We start from the raw sequence: 16037 nt of genomic DNA, 5'->3' as shown, positions 1-16037 counted from the left end.
CTAAAGCCTCTAAGGTATCATTGTCATTTAAAAAAACTCAAAAGAAAAGTGCTTCGGTCCTGGTGCATCACTATGCGAGACTGACACGCGGCGCGCTCGCAGTATAGGTATATTAAGAAGAGCTGGAACGTCAACACATTTACACATTGCACATGTTAGGCCGGGAGATACTGACACAAAATTTCGGGTCATTTGTAACAGGATGGCGGTCTAGAGGGGTCTTAGTACGCAATGACAAAAAGAAAAATGATGGTCAGAACGCTGTTACCGGCGGACTAAAAATTAGTGCCATACTGCTACAAATCGTTCAAACTACGAATAAAATCTTACAATAAGAAAAAAATCTTATACACATTCGCCACCTCCCACAGGTATGGCATTATCACACTTCTATTTATAATCATTCAGGAGTTGTTGAAAAAAAAAAATGTAAGGTGGTACAAATCGTTTGCCGAGAAAAAAAAATTCAAAAATTTGCAGATTTTCCGCGGTATGGCGACCATTTGGAATCGTCCGAAAAGTATGGCATGGCGATTTTAGTAAATGGCTGCACGACGATGGTTACCTGTGCAAAAGTGAGCCCGGTACAAATGGTTGAATTGTTTTTTTTTAAATCAACGCATTCACGTCGGTATGGCGGACTGTAAGTCACATCGTAACTGTATGGCATGACACTACCGCCTACATCTTTTTAAGGGCTATCGGTAAATTCTAAAATTTTTGTTTTACAAATCGTTGGACTTTCGCTATTTATCCGACGACTGTGACTAACGCCCACGCGACTAGTCCGCCGGTACCAGCGTTCTGAGTTCTGACCATCATTTTTCTTTTAGTCATTGCGTAATAAGACCTCTGTAGAACCGCCATTCTGTTACAAATGACCCGAAATTTTGTGTCAGTATCTCCCGGCCTATGTGGCTATGTATGTGTCATATTTTGCAATTGTTTATAAATACAGGGTGATGTAATTGGTGTAGTACGAATATCTAAAAATCTATGAAGAATTTTGTGATACAGTAAATGGAAGAATTATAGACTACTAGATTTCCACCCGCGGCTTCGCCCGCGTTTTCAAAGGAAAACCCGCATAGTTCCCGTTCCCGTGGGATTTCCGGGATAAAACCTATCCTATGTGTTAAGCCAAGTTACCCTCTATATGTGTGCTAAATTTCATTGTAATCGGTTCAGTAGTTTTTACGTGAAAGAGTAACAAACATCCATACATCCATACATCCATACATCCTTACAAACTTTCGCCTTTATAATAGTATTAAGAAAGATTTTACAGTATTTAATAAAATCATTTAATTTTTTGTTCATTTTCATTAGAAATGTCAATTTTTCTCACCAAGGTGGAAATTTGGATGATAAGGATCTTGTTAGAAAAATATAAATTTTGACTATAATCGGCATTTTTTTTTCAAAAATCAAATTACTAATTAATAATCAGAGTTATCACGTCATTATTAAAAAAAATAAGCCAAACTATACACAATTTTTACCTACTCGATGCAATCCTCAAAGATCATGGACATAGTGTATTGCGCCTTCCACCATACCATCCAGAACTCAACCCAATAGAGTTACTATGGGGCATAATTAAAGGGCAAGTAGCATCACAAAATGTGAACTTTAACTTGAAAACTGTGGAAGAATTATTTAGAAAGGAAACAAATGCTATTAGTCTGAATATGTTTAGTGACGTTTGGAGAAAGACGCGAGAACATGAGGAAAAATATATTCAATTAGAACCAAAAGTAGATTAGACACTGACTCATTTCTAATAACATTAAGAAATTCCGACAACGAAACATCGAGTTCTTCGAGCGATGAAAGTTACAGTGAAGTAGAAGATTACGATTATGATTAAATAGATTCTTCTTCTTCTCTATAGATACTGCTTTCTGAATTGGTGGTAAATGTTAAAACTGTTAAACTGTTATGACGATTCAAAAGTGCTTCTAGAAGAAGTCTAATTGTATAAATGTTTGAGTTTGAGTTTAAAACCAATAGTGTGAAAATTATACAATAAACATGTAACACATATTTGTTAGCGCGTATTGGTAGGTATTACGTACTTACTACAAATATAATATTTCTTAGTTAATATCTTTACTCGACCAAAGTCAGGAATTTAATTATTATTTGATAATTGAATGATTATTAATACTTTTATCCAATTGGTGAGGGGTCCGGAGGCCCACATCCCTTCCTATCCCCTACCCATCCTCTCCTCCCCTATCCTTAATCCCTCCCATCCTCGCCCCTTTCTCCCTAATTCCTTCCAAATCCCTTAATCCTGGTAGGCAACAACCATAACCTCTGTTATGGTCTATGGGCGACGCAACCTGCTTACCACCAGGCAGTGCGTCCGCTCGTTTGCCTTCCCATAACATAAAAAAAAAAAAATTGATTATTATTAGAATAAATAATTAACTTCATCAATTGATTTACTTTTAAATTATAATTTTAAAGGTAAATTATGAAAGTAATTATATTTGCATATATATCTACAACGCACCCATTTTACAATTCAAGTCTAAAATGAAACTAGAGTCGCATTTATTTTTGAACATACTGTAAGTGAAATTGCATAAGTGTGAGTACTGTGAACATGCCAGCTTTCCCTAATTGACCGATACAGTGCGGCATGAGGTGCTTGTCCATGGCAAAATATTTGACATGCCGCACACAAAAGAAATGGTTTCTTTTCTATGCGTTAGTCCAATATTTTGCCATACGATTTTTAAACGAAATTGAGTCCTACTTCAAACTGTGATCACAAAAATATATTTGTCTCTTTTCTAGTCATTGATTAACATATAAAAAACCTCGCCGCACCACGGTGAAAACTGCGATTTTGGGCGCCGCACTGTGGTGTAGTCGCTGATGGCCCGATACTGGTCATGCCGCAGTGAACGTGTTAACAAAATGGTAGTAAAACACACGATTAGGTACTATCCGGAACATTTGGCGGGTTGCATAATTCATAAAAAATGCCGCCATCTTTTAAAACGTCATTGGATGACAGATGACAGATCTATGAATGCTCTCTAAGTATAGTCTATGGTTAAATGTGTTTGGCGCGTTTTTAATTTTTCCTAATTACAGTAATTTAACTTCAACGAATTATGGAAAGGCAAATTCGGTCTATACATATGAAGGGTCTGTCCGCGAGACTAGTGCAGTCTGCCTACTTCATCATACTGCAACTGGGATATGACGATAAAACGGATGTCCGTTAGTGACGAGTATAGGCCTAGAGTGCGTTGGTGAATAAATTATATGAAAATAGCGTGGTTTTAATTTTTCCTGAAATATTTAAATTACTATAAGTCATAGATTATGTAACTTTGCAATAAAAGAGTTCTGAATAATCTTTAATATAATTTATTGTATGTATATATTATGTCCGGCGTATGTACGGCGTAACGCAAAAATGTTTAATTAACTTTTTGGTTAACACGTGGGCGTGATCATGTTATTTATTTTTCAAGTTATTTAAGCTTAACGTCTGTCTTAATATGTATATATTATGTACTATGTGCGTCATTAATTTCTGACTGTTTCGAGATTTGGTGCAAAATAAAACAGTGTGTAAATAAAATTAAACAATTGAGTAAAAGTATAATTTCATAGATAACACGTTGAGAAGTTCCCTGTTAATTAATTATTAAGTTGGTGATTCACTTTGATAAACGCAAATACATAAATTAAATATACATACATACAGTATAGGTACTTTAGTTCTTTCTAATACATAACTAGTTACCGTAGTATATTATTTCTAGTCTGTGATAGTTACTTCAACTTTACCATATTTGTTTCGTTTAATAAATAAGTGCATTTTATTTATTATTTTACAAAATGGAAGAAAACGTCAATGCATTTTCTAGTTCTAACTAATTTAACGCAAGATTCTAAAATCTCAAACTGCCCTAAACTTAATGCAAAAATATATAAATACTAGCTTATCGCCCGCGGCTTCGCCCGCGTTTTCAAAGAAAAACCCGTTCCCGTAGGATTTCCGGGATAAAACCTATCCTATGTCCTTTCTCGGGTATCAAAATATCTCTATACCAAATTTCATGCAAATTGGTTCAGTAGTTAAGGCGTGATTGAGTAACAGACAGACAGACAGAGTTACTTTCGCATTTATAATATTAGTATGGATATCATACAATACAAAAAAGCAATGCAGAAACAGAACCATGCCGCATAATTATTATACTCAGTAGGAGCACAGTATTACAATGTATAGGAAGTATATGGTAATACTGAAGTACTTAGTAGGATTAATAATATATGCTCAGTGATTAATAGATAGGGTGATTCAAGAGGAAGGTTAGCAGTACCTATGTAGAGATAAACTACGATAACATGGCGCGCCCCTCCAAAATTCAAAACGTTTGAAAGTATTTGTGAGAGTATTTACAATGCACCACCAAGATTCACAACGCATGTGTGCGTAATAAATCTGGACGTAAAGTACTAAAGACGAATACGTACAACTACATACAAACTCCTTCGTAAGGATGTCACTACACACATTGAAACAGTAATTTGGAGGGGCGCGCCATGTTATCGTAGTTTATCTCTACTATGTACCTATAGTTATTTAAGTTTCCATTAAAAGCTGGCGAGAAACTAGTAGTTTATTGGTAACTACTAACTAACGATTAAAGACTAGCCTAGGTTTATAAGTAGGTGCATAGCTAAGTCACTTCTATAATCCAATTTGTATTTATATAACTAATGTATTTTCAAAATTTCATGAAGAAACTTAAGGATTGTGATTGATACCATTTTTTTAAATAATAACGATTACATTTTAGGGCCCTGCGCAGACGGTACACTTTTTGTGCGATCGAGTCTGCGGCGCACAAAAAGTCTGCATGGCGCGCAAAAAGTCGGTCGCGGATTTTTCACAGACTCAACGCACACGACGCACATCTTCGATCATTTTGTCGGCAGAGCTGTAGGGACGTAGACGCTATGGAAATCGTGTAAAGTGTGCGCCGTCTGCGTTAGCGCGCGTTGAAGCAAACGTTCAATTCTTTTCACACACTTTTGTGCGGAGCGGCGCGGTGCGGTCTGCCCGAATTACACGGATTTTTTGTGCGCCGGACTTTTTGCGCGTCGTGTGCGTTACTGCCTTAGATCATTAAGTAATGGATAACACTCGCAGGCGTTTCCCCTTTTGCTGATGTATAAGATTATACGAATCGAAAAATCTTATGCTTTCATAAAAACTACTTGCGTAATCGATTACAAACACTCTGCGTATTCGTAAAACATCGAAAGGACGTCTGCGAGTGCTCCGCTAAAAATGCCGTTTTGCACTGTCAAGTCTTGCAGAAGCAATTCAAACATGTCGAATATTAAAAAAGATGGAATAACCTTTAATTTGTGTATATTTTTTTATTTTTTAACGTACATTTCTAATTAAATGCAATTTCTAATAATCGTCGATGTATCGTTTAGCGATATGATCAAGACAAATAATCGAGTCATGTTTCGAGAGAGAAAGAGACGAGACTATCATGGAAAGAAAATATACAAATTTAATCTTTATCTACTAAGAGAGAAAGTTGAATTTAAAACGCGATAATGAACCGCATTCCTTACGAGACTATCTTTTAAAGAAATACAAATTTAATCTTTATGATCTAAGTTATAAAGTTGAATTTAGAACGCGATATTGAACCACACTCCCCACGAGACAACTTGGAATGAAATACAAATTTAATCTTTATGAACTTAGGGATAGAGTTGAATTTAAAAACTCGTCGCTTAAAAGGTCGTAAATTTTTACGACTTTCGTGACACAAATTATTTTTGTGAATGTGTGATTGTGTTTCAATAGTGTGAGTTGCCCTCCCCGCACCAAAATCAGCAGAAAGTTTAGTTAGAACATTTGCCAGCGTACTCCATCCATTACTTAATGATCTAAGGTTACTGCATATAATTTCATAGGTTCTATTTTCACAGACTAAAAAGTGCGTCACGGATAGTCTGTCGTCTGCGCATGGCCTTATAATAACTGTATTTATATTTCAAAATAATTTAGCCTCTCAGCGTACATACAACAATGAGTGTGTGTGGGAGTACTTATATGTACTAAAATACTACTATGTAGTAGTAATATACTAATAGTAGTATACATATAGATGTAGAGATAAACTACGATAACATGGCGCGCCCCTCCAAAATTCAAAACGTTTGAAAGTATTTGTGAAATTCATAATAAATAATATAATAATATAATATAATAATAAAAATTAATAATTTAATTAACTATATTATTATAAATATTTAAATATTTGTATTTCACTACACACATTGAAATTTGGAGGGGCGCGCCATGTTATCGTAGTTTATCTCTACTACATACATTACAAAATAGTTACTGACAGTGTACTATGCAATAATACTGTGTGTTAGATAATACAAATATAATATTGCCCATCGTAAATAAAAGCACTAAATTTATGATAGCAGCCATCAGCATAAAATATAATGAAGAGAATGACCTTCGCTCATCTGTTTACCCGATGAAAATTATATTTAGGAGTATTTTAGGCCGGTTTCACTGTCTGGTATGTTTCTATAAGCTTATTTGTCAATTTACAGGGTTGTGTTGATTCAAAATTTTACTTAAGTATGAATAATTATATCCAAACGTAACAGATAGTTTATCAGGGACTAGTAATCTGTGGTTTCAGTTAAAAAATATAAGTAACATTTTAAAGGTGCTATTCCACCAGAAATGTAATAGCTATGATATGTGACCGTTTCCACCAATGCTACGCTATGTCAAAGCCATGTCATAGCTATGTAGTGATGCGAGGAAGATGCACATTTAGAACTTTGCGATATATCGATAGTAAGCTACGCTCTGCACATAGCACGCTAGGCACGCATCCATAGCACACTTTCTTATCTTCTTATCTTATATATAAAAATGAATCGCAAAATGTGTTGGTAAGCGCATAACTCGAGAACGCCTGAACCGATTTCGATAATTCTTTTTTTATTATATTCCTTGAAGTACGAGGATGGTTTTTATGAAGAGAAAACGTAAATCGGGCGAAGCCGGGGCGGACCGCTAGTATTATATAAAAAACATAATATTTTAGCTCCAACCGTTTCCACCAGTGATATGACGTGCTATGTGCTTGTGAATATGATTGCTGGATAACAAACGCATCTACAGAAATGCGACGTAGCATAGCATATCCTTGACCGCCTCCTGGGTTCGATTCCCGGTGGAGACGAAGAAAAAAAAACGAAGTGTCTAGTCGTCCGCTAAACGGATGAATAAAAATAAAATAAATTAGTCGTCCGATTACCGGATGAATAAAATAATTTAATCGTCCGATTACCGGATGAGTAAAATAATTTAATCGTCCGATTATTCGGATTAATAGATAACCTTTTAACACTAAAGCTAGTTGGGTTGGACTAAAGCAAAGGGGGCGCAGGACTTAGAAAATTTTTGATGGAGTTGGTGTCATTATAACATCTATTTATTATTGTTTTATCGTAAAGATTACGCTAATATAAGCATGTTTTATAGGAACAACTTTTCTCTAAAATCAAAAATGGCCGAGATATTCGCCCTTAATTCGTTAGGTTAGGTTTAGGTTAGGTTAGCCTTTAGGTTAGGTTAGGTTAGGTTTCTTAAAAAAAAAACTACACAGAAATAGGAGCCCCGCGAAGCGGGGCTCCGTCGACGCGCAAAAAAAATAATCAAGTTTAGGTTAGGTTAGCCGTTAGGTTAAGTTAGGTTAGGTTTCTTAAAAAAAAAAAACTAAACAGAAATAGGAGCCCCGCGAAGCGGGGCTCCGTCGACGCGCAAAAAAAAATCAAATACCTACGTGTGCCCTCCTCCCCCCTCCTCCCCCCACAAAAATCCTATAATACGTGCGGCAGTTCTCTAAAGAAACCCCGATAACCTAACTATATAGATAAATAGATGTTATCGGACGATTAAATTATTTTATTCATCCGGTAATCGGACGACTAATTTATTTTATTCATCCGTTTAGCGGACGACTAGCTTTGTCCAAAAAAAAATGTCTCGGTCTGGCAGGACCGCAGGACACAGAAGGCTGATCACCTAACTACTTGTCCCTAAAGAAAATCGATCAGTGAAACAGATGTATGGATAATGCATCTGCCCCTTGGCCCTTACCCCACTTGGGGACACGGAACTTCACTATAGCATATCCGTGGTGGTAAAGCACCCTTAGACTAAGTTATTTCATCTTTTTGCCATATCTCATAAAGTACCTATATATTGTTATTTTAAAAGCTCCCAATAAAGGTTATCTTATTTTAACCTATACGTATTCCCAAAAACCACAGAGGTTAATTCATATCGTATATTTTTCCAATGTCCATACTTACATCGATATTGATAATTCTTTAACTCTTAACTAACTAACTAACTACATACAACTTGTAATAAAAAAAATTAAAAAATGAATCGCAAAATGTCTTGGTTAAACCGCACAACTCGAGAACATCTGAACCGATTTCGTTAATTATTTTTTTATAATATTCCTTGAAGTACGGGGAATTAGTTCTTATGCAATGGAGAGAAAATGTAAACATGTACCACGGGCGCTAGTACCTAAGTACTAAGTAGTATTATATTCGTCCATGGTATTATTATACGTAGTATATTATTATTAGTCTGTGGTATTATACAGTTATGAAGGCTTAAAACCATTATGTATATGTTATAGGCAAACTCCGAAGCTCCGGCGCTCCTAGGTTGGACTGGTCAATCCTCAGGTCAGACTGAATGACTTAGTCAAAGCCCAAACAAATGTAAATTTTCGGCCTTTGACTAAACAATTTTCGTCAAACCTGGGAGAGACTAATTTGGTCAGGCAAACGTCAAAACACAATTTTATTAAATCGGGGTTTGACGAGTCAAACTCCGATATAGGTATGAAGTGTCTTATCTTCGTATATTTGGAAGCATTTTATCATTTAAGCAGCTTTCAAGTCTTAAGAACCGCTTAACTCTGCCAGTTCTGACACCTGATTGGTCAGCTTACGTGATTTTCACTTTTATATTTGAGATGCTTTGAGAGAATGCCGTGTGGCATTAGGCCCGCCTTTTGTACGATGTGCAAGAATGTATAAAATAAATAAATAAATGCTTTGGAATATACGGAGGTTAGTTTGTATAAGATTAAGTATAAAAAAATAACATTTTTAAAATTTTGATGTTTATTGTTTTAATAATTTCTTAAGTAATTAAAATTAAAAATTAATCATTTTTCTGACATGGTGAGGCATTAACTTTAATGTTAATTGTTTTAATAATTTCTCAGGTAATTAAAGTGACAAATTAATCATTTTTTTGACATGGTGAGGCATTAATGTTTTAGTGACATATCACACTAGCGGATTGCGAGCGGTTTCAAAGCGGAGCGGGTGCGCAACGAATACGTTGCGGTTGCGCAGCGAATTCGTTGCGGACGCGTGGCAGATGCGCAGCGTTTACGTCGCAGTCATGTACACTCATTAACAAAATGGAATCCGTGCTGGTTGTTACTTATAACTTGTGATAGTATAATAATTATGAGATCATTATTTTTTACGAGTTTCATAACATGTTAATGTTTAGGGTATTGTTTTATCTATTAAATCTTGGTCGAAATGCAATCAGATAACTTAATTGCTCATTAAGAAAGTTCATTAGTGAAATAAATGTTAAAGCTCCTTAACTAAAACAGGGCTATCTTATTATTAGATAAATAGCAGTGAATAGAAAATTTTATCAAGCAACCAGCAACTCACTATCACTTTGCTCATAATTAGGTTCACAAAATCTCTTTATAACATACGTTGCTATGGGAGAGATTATACTGGTCAGTCGTTACATACTTTTGGAATGTATGGTACATTCTAAAAGTCCTAGTAATTCAATTTTATAGCACCTTTTTTTAACAACTCCAGTTGTTATTACATCTTTAGTTAACTGTTAAGTAAGTGCATTTCCACAGTACGGTTAAAAAATTGAGTGCTACAGAAACGATGGAAATATTGAATGGAAGTTAGGCAAGGCGGAAGGGCTGGCTTTTGTGCGAGAGTATACAAAATGACGCGTCCGCAACGAATTCGCTGCGCAACCGCGGCGTGTTCGTTGCGCGCCCGCAACGTATTCGTTGCGCACCCGCTCCGCTTTGAAACCGCTCGCAATCCGCTAGTGTGATATGTCACTAGACTACAGGCCCGTGTTGAAAAAATTATGGGTCATTTGACCCACCAAGTGACCTATCTAGAACGATATAAGAGCATAAAATAATAAAATTCAGCACTATGACGTCACTTGTAAGCTGTCCACCTGAGTGCAGATGAGAATTCGAAGGTTCAGGTAGAGATTTTCTCCCCTTGTCTCCATGATTTTTGTACGGCGTTGCGGAATAATTGATTAAAAGTAGTATAGAAATAGTATGACACAGATGCCGTACAAAATCAAATGACCAAATTTACCCCGGCAACTGTCGAAAAATAAAAATAAATTCCGACTTTGTGGACCACCATTTTTGTACGGCATCTGTGTCATACTATTTCTATACTGCTTTTAAGCCATTATTCCGCAACGCCGTACAAAAATCATGGAGACAAGGGGAGAAAATCTCTACCTGAACTTTCGAATTCTCATCTGCACTCAGGTGGACAGCCTACGAGTGACGTCATAGTGCTGAATCTTATTATTTTATGCTCTTATATCATTCTAGATAGGTCAGGTGGTGGGTCAAATGACCCATAATTTTTTCAACATGGGCCTGTAGTCTAAATCCTTTGCACTGATTTCTCTAAGAGACAGCCGAACGTCAGGCACATCTTCGATCTTAAGAAATTTTTCAACGTTTGACCGAGAATTTCAGTCGCTTCTAGGATTGACTAGGCCAAAACCGAAACAGAATAATTTACTTTCGACGTTTGACTGAAAAGTTAGGAGCTCCTGGGTTTGACTAAAAATACTTCAGGCAAAGGGCGAAATTGAAATGTATTTCGGGGATTGCCTGATGGCTTTGGCCAAACCTAGGATAAACCAGTCCTTCCGCGAAGAGACTGTGTATCGGACTTTGACTATAACATATATAAAAATGTATGTTTTTGTACGGCATCTGTGTCATACTATTTCTATACTGCTTTTAAGCCATTATTCCGCAACACCGTACAAAAATCATGGAGACAAGGGGAGAAAATCTCTACCTGAACTTTCGAATTCTCATCTGCACTCAGGTGGACAGCTTACGAGTGACGTCATAGTGCTGAATCTTATTATTTTATGCTCTTATATCATTCTAGATAGGTCAGGTGGTGGGTCAAATGACCCATAATTTTTTCAACATGGGCCTGTAGTCTAAATCCTTTGCACTGATTTCTCTAAGAGACAGCCGAACGTCAGGCACATCTTCGATCTTAAGAAATTTTTCAACGTTTGACCGAGAATTTCAGTCGCTTCTAGGATTGACTAGGCCAAAACCGAAACAGAATAATTTACTTTCGACGTTTGACTGAAAAGTTAGGAGCTCCTGGGTTTGACTAAAAATACTTCAGGCAAAGGGCGAAATTGAAATGTATTTCGGGGATTGCCTGATGGCTTTGGCCAAACCTAGGATAAACCAGTCCTTCCGCGAAGAGACTGTGTATCGGACTTTGACTATAACATATATAAAAATGTATGAGTATGTCTTATTATCATAGAAAATTTTAATAAACGCAATTCATTCATATACGAGACAAAACCGGATATTATTATAAAGAAATCACGCGATATTTGAATAACAATCTTATCAATTTAACATGAAACATGCAAACATCCACAAGGTAATGTCCGATAAGTATTTGATATAGGTAGTTATGTGATTAATTTTTTTGACAAACTTATAACCTATGATAACCTACTACTGGTGGTTTATCTAGCTATTATTACAAATTATTAATTGTTTATTTATTGCGAGTATCTTTTTACCTTCCTATTCGATATTGTTTTCTTAAAATTATTTTAAAGTTGGAGGTCGCGACTTCATTCTCATGGTTAATTGGTAAAATAAACCTAATCATACCATATTTCATACACAACAGTCTATCCCTACGAATACAATTTATTTGTGATCTTTACGAACTTCTATACTTATAATTATGTAATATGTAATCTTAATATATATAAATCTCGTGTCACAATGTTTGTCTTCAATGGACTCCTAAACCACTTAACCGATTATAATAAAATTCGCACAACATGTGCAGTTCGATCCAACTTGAGAGATAGGATAGTTTAAACATGTAGGTACCACGGGCGAAGCCGGGGTGGACCACTAGTATACTTATATGTTATGCCTATTACCATAGTTAATTTAGATATTATTCTGGGCTACTACTAACTGTAAGCAGTATAGATATCGCAAGAGATTATCGCCAGAGACTCTGGCCCAGAGTAGTGGAATGTGACTGGAAACAAATATTAGCTAAGATGATACACTTGATTTAAAAAAAATATCAGCGGTTTGTGTACTCTACAAACTCTGAAACTCAATATATTTTGCATCGATTTTGCTTTTTTGAAGAAATCATAAAAGTTGAGATAACAGAGGGCGCCACTAAATAAACAACAAAATATAGACCAATATATTCCATGGCGAAAAAGAAATTCGATGAAACTTTAATTTGTGATTGATATTTTTGGTTTTATAGCATTTATATGCTTTATAAATTAAAAATAATATAAAAATCGATCGATTTCGATCAATCGTGAAGACGCGGCCGTGGGCACAACGCGGATTCGTACTTCGTATCCCGCCTCGTGATCGTTTTTTTCTATCTATACTAATATTATAAAGCTGAAGAGTTTGTTTGTTTGTTTGAACGCGCTAATCTCGGGAACTACTGGTCCGATTTGAAAATTCTTTCGGTGTTAGATAGCCCAATTATCGAGGAAGGTTATAGGCTATAATATCATCACGCTACGGCCAACAGGAGTGGAGCCACGGGGGTGAAACCGCGCGGAGCAGCTAGTTCTTTATAAATTTATAGTTGCTATGTTTTGTCTTTCCCCCAGAATGTTAAAAGGGACTATCGCATTTATTCTAATTTGTTAAAACATAAAACCAGTCCGCTCATCTGATTGCACAAGAACTTAACACCTAGCTTTCTAATTATTCAAATTATATTACTTCCTTGCTTATAATTTTGTACTACCTAGTACCTACTTGAAAATGTGGAAATATTAGGAAATGTTAACACTATTTTTTTCAGTAATTTTTTATGAAAATTTCAATATTATTTCAGTATTGAAAGTATTAAATATGCATTCGATATCTTGCTTGCTATCTCGTGCGTTTGTTTCGCTAAAACTCGAGAATGGCTTAACCGATTTAGATATATTTGATACTAGCTGTGCTCCGTAGTTTTACCCGGAGTGCTCCGCTCCTGTTGGTCTTAGCAAGATGATATTATATAGCCTATATCCTTTCTCGATGAATGGGCTATCTAGAATTTCAAATCGGACCAGCCCCCCTAGACAAGTGGCTTTCTATTAGCGTAACGTTCAATAGAATAGATTATGAATGTATGAGATTATGACGTAATCAATCGTCGTCGTCGTCGTAATCAAACGTCAATCTCATACATTCATAATCTATTCTATTGAACGTTACGCTAATAGAAAGCCACTTGTCTAGGGGGGCTGTAGTTCCCGAAATTAGCGCGTTCAAACAAACTCTTCAGCTTTATAATATTAGCACAATTAGTATAGATTGAGATTTACGGAAGCTACGGGAGTCTTCGAAAATCATTGGCTTCAGTCACCACGTTAAACTTTTTAGCCGTACTTACCATATTCGTATCCATGTCGACCATATAATATTACCTATAATCTATAATTTTCTTAATCATAGTCAGCTATAGGGATGCCTGCCAAGGGTAGGTACCTACAGCTAGAAAGGGATAAAATAAAAAATCCAAATACATTTAAATAAATATATTTAAACATTTAATATTCAAAACGTTCGTACATTGAGCATCGAGTCGAAAATGAAATTACACAACGCGTAAAACGCTTCGTGAGTAGTTTTCTTTATCTACCCTACATGGACGTATCCCTAAATAAAGAGTGTTATTCACTATCGACAGTCGCCAGCGACTCAATCAATGTGAACATTAAATACCGCTATGTCAAACACTTAGAACAAGTTAGAGCAAAAGCCTTATAACATTTAGGGCTGATTTTTCAATCCTTGGTTAATACTTATTCGTCGAATAACGTATTATACTACCATTTTAAAAATGTATTGTTTTCTCGTATTTGACAGTTAACGGGTGACATTTTAATGTTATCGTGTAATACTTTATTGGGCGAATAAGTTTTAACCATGGATTGAAAAATCGGCCCTTAAACAAATTTAAATTTGAGCTGCTATATTATAATTCTATGTCAATTATTAAATAATGACTATACACATAGCTTAGACGGCAACACTGCATACAGAACACATTTAAAAGGAGATACGTCCAAACACACGATACCCAAAAACTAAGCTACCACACGTCGGGTTTAAAGTTATGAAGACTGATACATTTGGTCGCTACTTTGAAGTGGAGAAGTGTGAAGAATAATCTTATTTGTATAAAACAGGTCAAGTATACTTACATATCTACCCACTTTCTCCACCCAACTCTGGTGATTTTTGAAGTGAAAACTTCTTTAGCGGCGTTGAGCACTTTTCTGTAATGGGTGTAAAATCTTAAACTCGCGTCAGGACACGTGACTGATCGAAAAAGCGTAAGACGGATACCATTCCAAAATATCAAACATGCTCAACGTTAATAATCAAGTTTTCACTTCTGCCGGCACTCCCTGAGTGCATCCCGTCTTTTTTTTAATTGATTTCAAATTCCCCATAAAAGGTTATCCTCCATTCTTCTACACCTCATTTGCTACACTATTTTTCTGTGATGTCATACAATTATTTTAGCTCTTTATATACATTGTACACTATACAGAAATTTTATTATAATCAATACATGTTTGATAGTCGCTGATGTACTTTATATCTGTGATGTGCTCTAGTCTCTAGTGAGAAGAGCCCATTATATTGATTGAAGAAGAGTTAAATATTAAATTAGAGTGTCTATATTTTCATCGTTCTGTCTATAATACAGAATTGACCGTTTGTGGTGGGTCCAAAAGAGAAACTTTTCTATTTTTTCTAACAAGTTTTAAAACGATTAGGTCCTGCAGTATTATTATTAATACTGCGTGTGCTTATGCACACGATATTGTTTGGGAAAACATATTTGAGACAAAAAAATGGCCTATCCTTTTTTTAAATATACCTACACGCGACATAACTTCTATAAATTCTTTAATATAATAATAATTCTGTATAGTGTACAACATTGACCTCATGTCATAAACACGCATAAGTTTTATAAACTATATTACATTACATACATTCCACCTACGACAAAATTGCCGTTACAAAAAATGCCCCTGTGCGAACCTACCGTGATTGCCATATACAAAAAGGCATATAAAACTACACTTGATAAATTTCAAAGCCTCTTAATTAGCGACCTTTATCTTAGTGAATCTGGCCTTGTATAAATAGACTAGAGTAGATAATTTTTGAAACAAAAAAAAATCGCAGTCGGATGAAACCCATTAGAAAAGGAGGGGAATATGATAAAAATGTAAGGAAAAATAAATTACGGTCAATCCGAGTTCGGGAAGCGGGAGGGGGGAGCTTTAAAGAGAAAAAAATGGTTTCTCTCGATTTCCGACAAAACTACAAGTCCTATAGAAAAAAGTTCAATGGCAAAGTTGTAGGTAATTAAAAGTTCTACAGCTTTTGTATTCACAATTTTTTCACATAACCTAAAAATTTAGGTGAAAAATTCAAAAAACCAAGTTTTTGGTCTTTTATTTCTATCTACTTCAAAATTTATTTTTTTTCTACGAAATTTGGTGGAAACTTACTTTATTATGTCCCAAATACACTGTA

This window comes from Colias philodice, chromosome 31 (assembly GCF_061535455.1).
Source record: "Colias philodice isolate Cphi_HAF_F1 chromosome 31, ilColPhil1 Martin Lab GWU primary, whole genome shotgun sequence".
NCBI classification, from domain to species: domain Eukaryota; kingdom Metazoa; phylum Arthropoda; class Insecta; order Lepidoptera; family Pieridae; genus Colias; species Colias philodice.
This window is presented reverse-complemented; position numbering follows the sequence as displayed.